At 40.1% G+C, this 8,940-nt stretch overlaps 1 long non-coding RNA gene across 1 annotated transcript; it reads left to right on the top strand.

Annotated features, from left to right (window-relative positions):
* The first annotated feature begins 1,620 nt into the window (after positions 1-1,620).
* LOC116702413 (uncharacterized) lies at positions 1,621-2,990 on the top strand. Its single transcript, XR_004335156.1, has 3 exons — positions 1,621-1,645; positions 1,749-1,929; positions 2,833-2,990. It is a non-coding gene; the product is annotated as an uncharacterized LOC116702413 (long non-coding RNA).
* Positions 2,991-8,940: the final 5,950 nt, after the last annotated feature.

Here is an 8,940-nt window from a genome sequence, read left to right as displayed (position 1 = left end):
GGTACTGCACACATATGCCCATCTAGGAATCGGTTAACCGAGTTTTTCATTGTCATGGCTGATTCGGCAAAAAAGAACAAGAAACTTAAAGATTCAAGTTTCTTCATTGTCATTCCACAGTACACTGTAGTACGAAATTACGTGCAGAGAGTTCACAGCTGAAAAAATATAGCACGGAAACAATTAAATACACTGTTGAAAATCAAGATATTAGCTATATAAATAAAAATAAATAAATTCTTGTATGGGTGTACAGAGCATGTAGAGGGATAAATATAAACATACCAAATCTAAAAAAAAAACAGAAAAATATAGCTATCTTGGTATATACAGTTGGGAGTACAAATATCCATGTATAAAATAGTGTAGTTGAGAATAAGCTGTAGTCAGAACAGATACTAAGGTGTATTCAAACAGATAACTTTTCTGATCTTGCAAATTGTTTAGCATCAAATTCATGTTGAAGGGAGTTGTCGAATTGTACAAATAATTAGCTGTGTTCATTTTTGCAATTCTACATGAACTAACCAAGAAGTACTTTGCCAAACTAAGCAAGTAGCTAGTGTTTTGCCACATTGTAAAGGGTAACGCTAACCTCCAGCTTATAGCAATTATCATGGTATCCACCAGAGGCGGGGTGACAATCAGGACAGTCGGGATTTTTCCCAGTGGTCCGAGGCCGCAAGGGCCATTCTGGTTATACATTGCTATTTCTTACCAACAGTATCTAGCAGCCTGGTGTGTCGCGGCTGCGCCCCGGCCCTCTGGTCAAACTGTGCAGCCTCTGCTCAACCAGTATGTTGGACGGATTGTCTATTCACTTTACCAGTAAATTTTTTGCCGCTGGTGTCCACATAAAACACATCCCCCACTGGATTTAAGTTTTGGGAATTTGCGAAAATAATGCGTTTGGAAATGTTTTATACAGGAATATTTTAGGAAAAAACGAGTGTATGGTTGAGACTGCACATCACAGCACAATTTACACTCAAAGCCAATCATTCTGTGTAATGAGTTTCTTCTCCTGGAGTGTATTTATTAGTGACACATTTTTTGCTTGATGTATCTGTTGGCATAATACATGTAAGATTTAGTTGACGGCATTTCTCTTTTTTATTTATCATAAGCGTTACCAGCTAGAAAAGATATCGGCTGCCAGAATGAGGACCCTCTAAGACAGTGTTGACACACAACTCTCTTCTAGGACTCTGCACTCACATTACAAAAGTGAAGGTTTGTTGATTTACAGATTGCAAATTACTCTTGCTCAAGTGTTATAATGAGCTGTTGCAGCCTTTAGTGCTTGAATTTTTAATATGACAGTGCTGTCATGTTTTACTCCTAACAATGCTTTGTTATCATAGAAAATATACTTTTTTTACAGCTGTCCAGCCTACGGTGTCCCGCAAGGGCTTTTGGACGTCCTCTGATCCCTTCAGAGACCAACCCCCAAAAAGCGACCATCTAAGTGATCGCGCATGGAGAAGAAGGAAGAGGAGGACGCTCTCGAGGGCAGCTCAATTATTACTTCTCAAGAGCAGCACCGGACACAACCTATGACCCTGCAGACTCACTCTCTAAATGTATATAATCAGTTTTCATTTATTTTGCTGAAATGGATATTGTCGATCTCCAGTTGGTTCAGGTGGGCAGGATAAATGGAATTTTTAAGTGAAACGTTTTTTTTAATACATTTTTGTAAATGCTACACATGTTAAATATGGATCCATACTTATGTTATTTGACAGAGCAATGAGGTTGGTGGCAGCTCATACATGGAGAAATAGGGCCTGAAGAGGAGCCTGTCATTGTTGGGTGCACGTGGTGTAACCGTTGACTGAATTGTCACCAACCACCACCCAGAAATTCAGAAATTCCTGAAGGAGGAAAACATCACACAATTCTACGTTGTCTGGCATTTGAAGAAGGGTATATTTCTGTTTTTTGCAATTGACATTGCATAATATTTGAATGTATTGGTGGCCTTGTTATATTGTTACACTTATGTGTCAACAGGATTTGGAAAAACTTGTCCATGCCTTTATCTTCAGTAGACTTGACTACTGTAACGGTGTCTTTACAGGTCTCCCTAAAAAATCAATCAGACAGTTGCAGCTGATTCAGAACGCTGCTGCTCGAGTCCTCACTAAGACCAGGAGACTGGATCACATCACTCCAGTTCTGAAGTCTTTACACTGGCTTCCTGTGTCTCAAAGAATTGATTTCAAAGTACTCTTGCTAGTTTATAAATCGCTTAACGGTTTAGGTCCAGAATATTTCTGATCTGCTACTACACTATGACCTCTCAGGTCATCTGGGACAGGTCTGCTTTCTGTCCCCAGAGTCAGAACTAAACAGGGTGAAGCAGCTTTCAGTTTCTATGCTCCTCATATCTGGAATAAACTCCCAGAAACCTGTAGATCCGCTGCTACTCTCAGTTCTTTTAAATCAAGGCTGAAGACCTTTCTTTTTGATGCTGCCTTTCTTTAAATGAATGCTCATTTCTTTAAATTTCTTATGCTGCACTGTAACTTTTATTCTTGTGTTTTATGTGTCTATTTTTTAACTGTCTATTCATGTGTTTTACCGGTTTTAAATGCTTATGATTTTTAACTGTTTTTACTTGTGTTTTCTCTGTTTAACTGATTTTGTGTAAAGCACTTTGAATTCCCCTGTTGCTGAAATGTGCTATACAAATAAAGCTGCCTTGCCTTGTTTTACATACATAAAGAACCTTCTAGGCTTATACCTGACGAGTCTACACATAAAGCTTCATGAAAACACATTCATATCGTGACAACTTTTGAAAGAAAAATGTATTCTGATTTGTAGGACTTTCAAAGAAACTAGATTAAATACGCAAAACAATGACTGTCAAAAAGTAAAGAGGTGGATGACAGCCATCAGAACCATGTCTATTGAACAACTTCATCATCCAAAACGGGGCCAGAGAGAGTGGCTGAATGGACCTCCCTCCTGAACCATCTTTCATTCAACTGGTTTGGTTATATTTATTAGCTGCAATTCTGGTCATTACCAGTAATGTGATGTAGTATACAATGTTTTTGTCTTGCAGGAACTCCTGCGTTCTACAACTTGGAGAAGGAGCTTACCAAAAAGACTGAAGGACAATGCCAAACTCAGTCCCCACTACCATACATCCTCTTTGGAGGTGTTCCATAGCGTCATCCTGTGGTTCTCTCCAAAAAAAAACGTGGTCTATCCATATCTGGGAATGCCGTGGTGGTAAATTAAACTGTTTCCTTTTTGAGAACATTTGTGTTATAGTTTAGGTATTTTGCTTTGTTTTTGTTCCTCCTTATATGGTATATTTTGTTCTGTCTTGTCTCCTTGTGCTTGTGTCCTAGTTTCCTCCCCGGTCTTGTGTTGTAGTTTCTGTCTTGTGTCTTGTGTGGCCCTTGAGTGTCTGTATGTTGTTTCCTGTTTTATTTTAATAGTCTGGTTTTCTGTTCTGTTTTGTCTTTAGTTTTACTTCCTGTGTTTTCCCGCTCCTGTGATTACTTGATGTCTTCCACCTGTTTCCCAGCCCTTGTGTCACCTGACTCTTGTTATCTCGTTATCCAGTGTATTTAGTGTCTGTGCTCCCCTTATCCCTTTTCAGGTTGGGGTGGTAGTAGCTCCGTCAGTAAGGAGTTGGGTTGGGAACCGGAGGGTCGCTGATTCTAGTCCCCATACTGACCAAAGTATGGTGGTAGATTGGTAGCTGGAGAGGAGCCAGTTCACTTCCTGGGCCTTTACTTGGTCAGCCCCCTCACTCTGACATCTCTCCATTTAGTGCATGTATAGGTACTGAGCATGTGTGTATAATTTAGGCCTGTGTGTAATAACAGAGTGTACATTATTATTAAATCCTTTGGTTTGTTTGCGTGTTCCGGCCAGCTTGTTTGTTCCTGTCAGCCTATGTTCTGGTCCCTATTTCCCTGAGGCATTTTGCTCTTGTTTTGTGTTCCTGTTTTTGGTTTTCATTTTTGTCTCTTTTGCCTTTTTGGGATTTTTAATATTTTGATTTTGGACTGTGTCGTGGATTCCTTTTTGTATTCACTGTTTTTGGTTGAATAAATCCTCAACTTTGAACTCACCTCCCTCCCTGCATGCCTCTGTGGTTTGGTCTTCTTTCCCTTCACGTCACAATTTGCCCATTTCTTTCAATTGTTTTGTTTGTTTTTCTTTTTACTCTCCAAGACTCTACCTGGCTGCCCTGCATCATAATGAAAATGCTGATCAAGGCCAAGCCACCACATCATTAAGGGATCCTCATTTCAAACTGAGCTTTCCAAAATCCAGGAAGGGACTGTAGAGCCAGACCAGCGAAGACTGAGGCAACATTCTGTAACTTTATTATTTTTTGACTCAAAAACAAACATGTACATGACACAAAGCACTGCAACTGTACTTTCAACACAGTAAATAAACTTTCGCAAACTGCTCAGTATGCTGTTGGTGTTTACCCTTTCCATTATTGTGTTACATATAGTTTTGTACACTTTAGGTTTAAAGGGAAGAAGCCCAAAAGACTCACTTTATCCAAAATAAAACACTGTCCACAAACTGCTCCGAACAGTTCATGCTCAAAAGCATTTGTCTCTGAAGTAAAGACTCAACTAGTTGTTGCTTTTCACTTTGTAACACATGTTATGTTGGAGATGTTTCACTCTTCAACTAAAACAGAGACCTAAACACACAGGGTGAAAACAGGATCTGCAGCAATGTGCGGTACAACAAAATATGGTCTTTTCTGAAAATAAAACCACAAACTTATTGTGGTAAAACCTCTAAATAAAATTATGAACCTGAAAATGCACATAATAGGAGAATGTTAAATACCTGAGAAAATACAAAATTAAAAGTGCAAACTGTCAGTATATGAACAGTTGTGGAACAGTCTAGTAGATTATACTAGTGATTCACTTTTGTGTGTGGCTCAGGGTATGTTAGGGTTAGATTGGGATGATTTGATGGACATGATCATGGAGAAAGTCTTAGGTAACCCATTGTTGTATAAAGACAAGATTCTGAAGATAAACATCCCGCTGGACCTGTCTTTACAATATGAGCATTCAGACAAGGAGGAGGTCATCGCCAGCTAAGTGTCAAGATTCATTAAGGAGGGGTAGTTTAAAGCCTCCATATCTTCACTGGAGGCCAGAAAACTCCTGTCAGATCCGAAGAACCACGCATGAGGGGATTGCTACCCATATCTTCCGACCAAGGAAGCCCCAGCACCAGTTCACAACACTCCTATAGGCTACAAACCTGTAATGACTGAGAAGAAGAACATTGGTAGTCAACAGGTTCTATAATGTGTGTTCACATTTCTCTAATTTGGATTCAGTGAATCGGTCAACACTGTATTTAAATGTACAATGACAGTGGTCAGTACATGTTTATAGTATCTGTAAAATGTTTCATATGAATTTGTGTAATACAGAGTATTTGCTTAGGAAATACTTGGCTATATGTTCAAGAAAAGAGATTATGTTGTATGAACAGTGAATGTAAGTAGGTTATTACAGAGAAAACTCACTGCTCTATCCCCTGTAGCTGTAAAGGACCCCCCTGTAAAGGTTGCATGCATTCTGCAGCCAGAACACATTTAGGCAAACAGGTGGGAAACCTGGATGGGCTATCATGCATGGAGGCCATTCATCCAGCTGCTGCAGCCGTCTGGTAACCTATTTTGCATTACCTAACATAAGGTAAGTATCTGCAGTGGCATGTTGTCTGCAAACATATATTGCCAACATTAGTGTAGGAAAGATAATGCTACCTGTGGCACCTCCTGGCAGCATAGATTCTCAGGCTCAAATGGCATTGTTGCACAATTTCCCCATGTGCACCTTAAAAAAAAATTTAAAAAAGAGTCATGCATGTAAAGAAATAAGAAAACCGATATTTGGAACAAACTATGCAAACACATTGATGACAATTTGGTACCTTGAAACTTTTATAGTTTTCCTCAATTGCTAAAACACTAAACCCTATTGTCTGAACCAAATGCTCAGTTGCCTAAACCCACTGATTGAATCAATCACTCTTTGGCAAAACTATAAGCACTTTTCACCTGTTTAGACACAACTTGCCAGCACATTTTCATTGTGATGCACCCATGCTGCATTATGGTGAGCACAGGTGACCAGTCAAACACAATTAAAGCCCAGGTGTCACCACTTGAACACACCAACTCAAAATTGATCACACTTGTGGCTAATGATGTGAGAGAACATATATAGTAAGCCAGTTCAGAGAGCACTGGTTTGTGAGAGAACAGGTAATTACCTTTTTTTGACATAATACAGTATGTAAATGTTGACAGCAATTACTGTATGACATACTATATACTGTACCACAGTATACTGTAAGTAATTGTTTTAGTGCATTAGGGGTGATCCGAGTATCCGGCTGAAACAAGTATCCGGTACGGATAAAGCACTTTTCCCGAGTACAAGTATTATCCGAGTAATATGAGTCAATATCCATGCTCGGATTGAATAAAACTCCTCAACTGGCCGCGCAGCGTTCTGTGATAATAAGTGCGCACCCCCCCCCCCCGCCTACAAACACGCTCGGATCAATTACACACACACACAACATGGAGAAATGCCTCTCTCTCTCTCTCTCTCTCTCTCTCTCTCTCTCTCTCTCTCTCTCTCTCTCTCTCTCTCTCTCCTCTCCTCTCTCTCTCTCTCTCTCTCTCTCCTCTCTCTCTCTCTCTCTCTCTCTCTCTCTCTCTCTCTCTCTCTCCGTCAGGCAGTCGGGTCTGCGGATCTGTTCCGTTAACGTTTAGGGTTTCTTCAGCTTCAGGTTTGTTTTTAACTTTGGTTTGTAGTCTTTACATAGTAACCAGTAGATTTCTGGTGAACGTGGGGTTTGTAGTCCTTACATAGTAACCAGTGGATTTCTGGTGAACGTGGGTTTGTAGTCCTTACATAGTAACCAGTGGATTTCTGGTGAACGTGGGGTTTGTAGTCCTTACATAGTAACCAGTGGATTTCTGGTGAACGTGGGTTTGTAGTCTTAAATAGCAACTCCCGTAGGTCTCTGTGAACGGGGTTTTAGACATTTTTTACTGTCAGCCCGTTGCGTCTCTGCCATCGGAGATTCTTTATTTTCTTTCTTACTGTCACTGCCCCCCCACCCACACCCCACTCTCTCTCACACACTCACACACACACACTCACACACACACACACACACACACACACACACACACACCTGGTGTGTAAATAAAAAAAATAAAAAAGAACCAAAAAAAACACTGATCATGAAAAAATAAAAAGTTAAAAGAAAGTTATACTGAGTATGAAAACTCTTGTTCATTACATTTTACTTTATAATTGCAACCGCATGTGTTGTATTCATTGTTGCAAAACGTTCTGTAGTTTGTTTGTTACCATGACAACACCATTGATCTGAAGCTCGATGCTGTCATGTAAATAGTTTTCTAATCAGCAATAAATATAACAATTTTTGATCAACTCATATCAATTGCATGCTTAAATAACATACCGGTTAAAGCCCCGCCCATTTCAAGAGAACCCGACCCACTTCCGGGTTAAATCTGACCACTTCCGGTTTAGCCCCGCCCAGTCCGAGTACGGATCCGGATACAGATAATTAATGTGGTAAACAGATACAGATAATGCTGTACTCGCTCATCCCTACAGTGCATCACTGTACCAATGTACTGTAGTATTGTAATGGAGGGTTGGTCTAACTGTTTGTAGGCCTAGTATTCCATGTATATTTTTTTGTAACTCCATGTTCTCTTTTTGTAGAATTGAAAGACTGCCACATGGGGCTGGGAGGACAGGTATGTTCTCCCCACACCAAGAGACCCTAATTGTTGATATGGTCCGTGAGAACAATGCCATTAAACTGACTGAAATTCAGCAGAAGATCATTGAGGACAATGTAAATTTTGAGGGTATCAACAGTGTTGATCGTGTCCTCAAGTGTAACAGACTGTGCATTACAGTTTTTTCCAATTGCTAACACACTAAAATGAAATGCACAGTTATTTAAACTGACACACAGAGAGCAAAACTTCCTCAAGTCTCCAAAAGCCTTAACACATTTTCTGCTTTACACACATTTTGTATTTCAAAATAGCACTTTTTAAATGCACTGAACACAGTTTTCTGCATAAGACACAACAATCTCACATGTTTGCCATTTCAAAACACTGCCATTCAAAATGACACAACATGAGCTAATTTGAGAATTACATGTGCCACCTGGCCAAACACCTCAATGGTTAATTGTCAACACTCCAATCAGGATGTAAGCACTATGAAAAGAAAAATATTTTGGCATTGTCCAAGCTCTATTTAATTTATTTTTTCTAAAGGACTGAGAGACGACACCATGGTGGAGGAAGTGGCCAAATGTACAGGAAGCTGGCATTGTAAACTTGGTTTTGGGACATAATGTAAATGTGCTGTATTTATATAGCGCTTTTCTAGTCTTAAAGACTACTCAAAGCGCTTTTACATAGTACAGGATACATTCATACGCCGAGGCTGCCGTACAAGGTGCCACCTGCTCATCAGATAAAAACCCACACACATTCACACTCCGATGCATAGCACCTCAGGGCAACTTCGAGGTTCAGTGTCTTGCCCAAGGACACTTCGACATGGGACTGCAGGGAAAGGGATCGAACCACCAACCTTCCGATTGGCAGGCAACCACTCTACCACTGATCCACAGCCGCCCTGTAATGATAATGAAATCAGATTACTAGAAATTCAAAGCCACATCATCCAAGACAACACCTTATTCAACAACATTCAACGAGTCAGTCTGTCCACATTGGCTCGCATTCTCGAGCAAAACCATATCGTAATGAAACAACTTTATAAAGGTGCCGTTTGAGAGAAACGCTCAAGGAAACAAAGAGGTCAGACGAGCATATGTGGA

This window comes from Etheostoma spectabile, chromosome 15, assembly GCF_008692095.1.
Source record: "Etheostoma spectabile isolate EspeVRDwgs_2016 chromosome 15, UIUC_Espe_1.0, whole genome shotgun sequence".
NCBI classification, from domain to species: Eukaryota; Metazoa; Chordata; class Actinopteri; order Perciformes; family Percidae; genus Etheostoma; species Etheostoma spectabile.
Note: the sequence above shows the minus strand (reverse complement) of the source record. Positions and strands in the feature narration are given on the sequence as shown.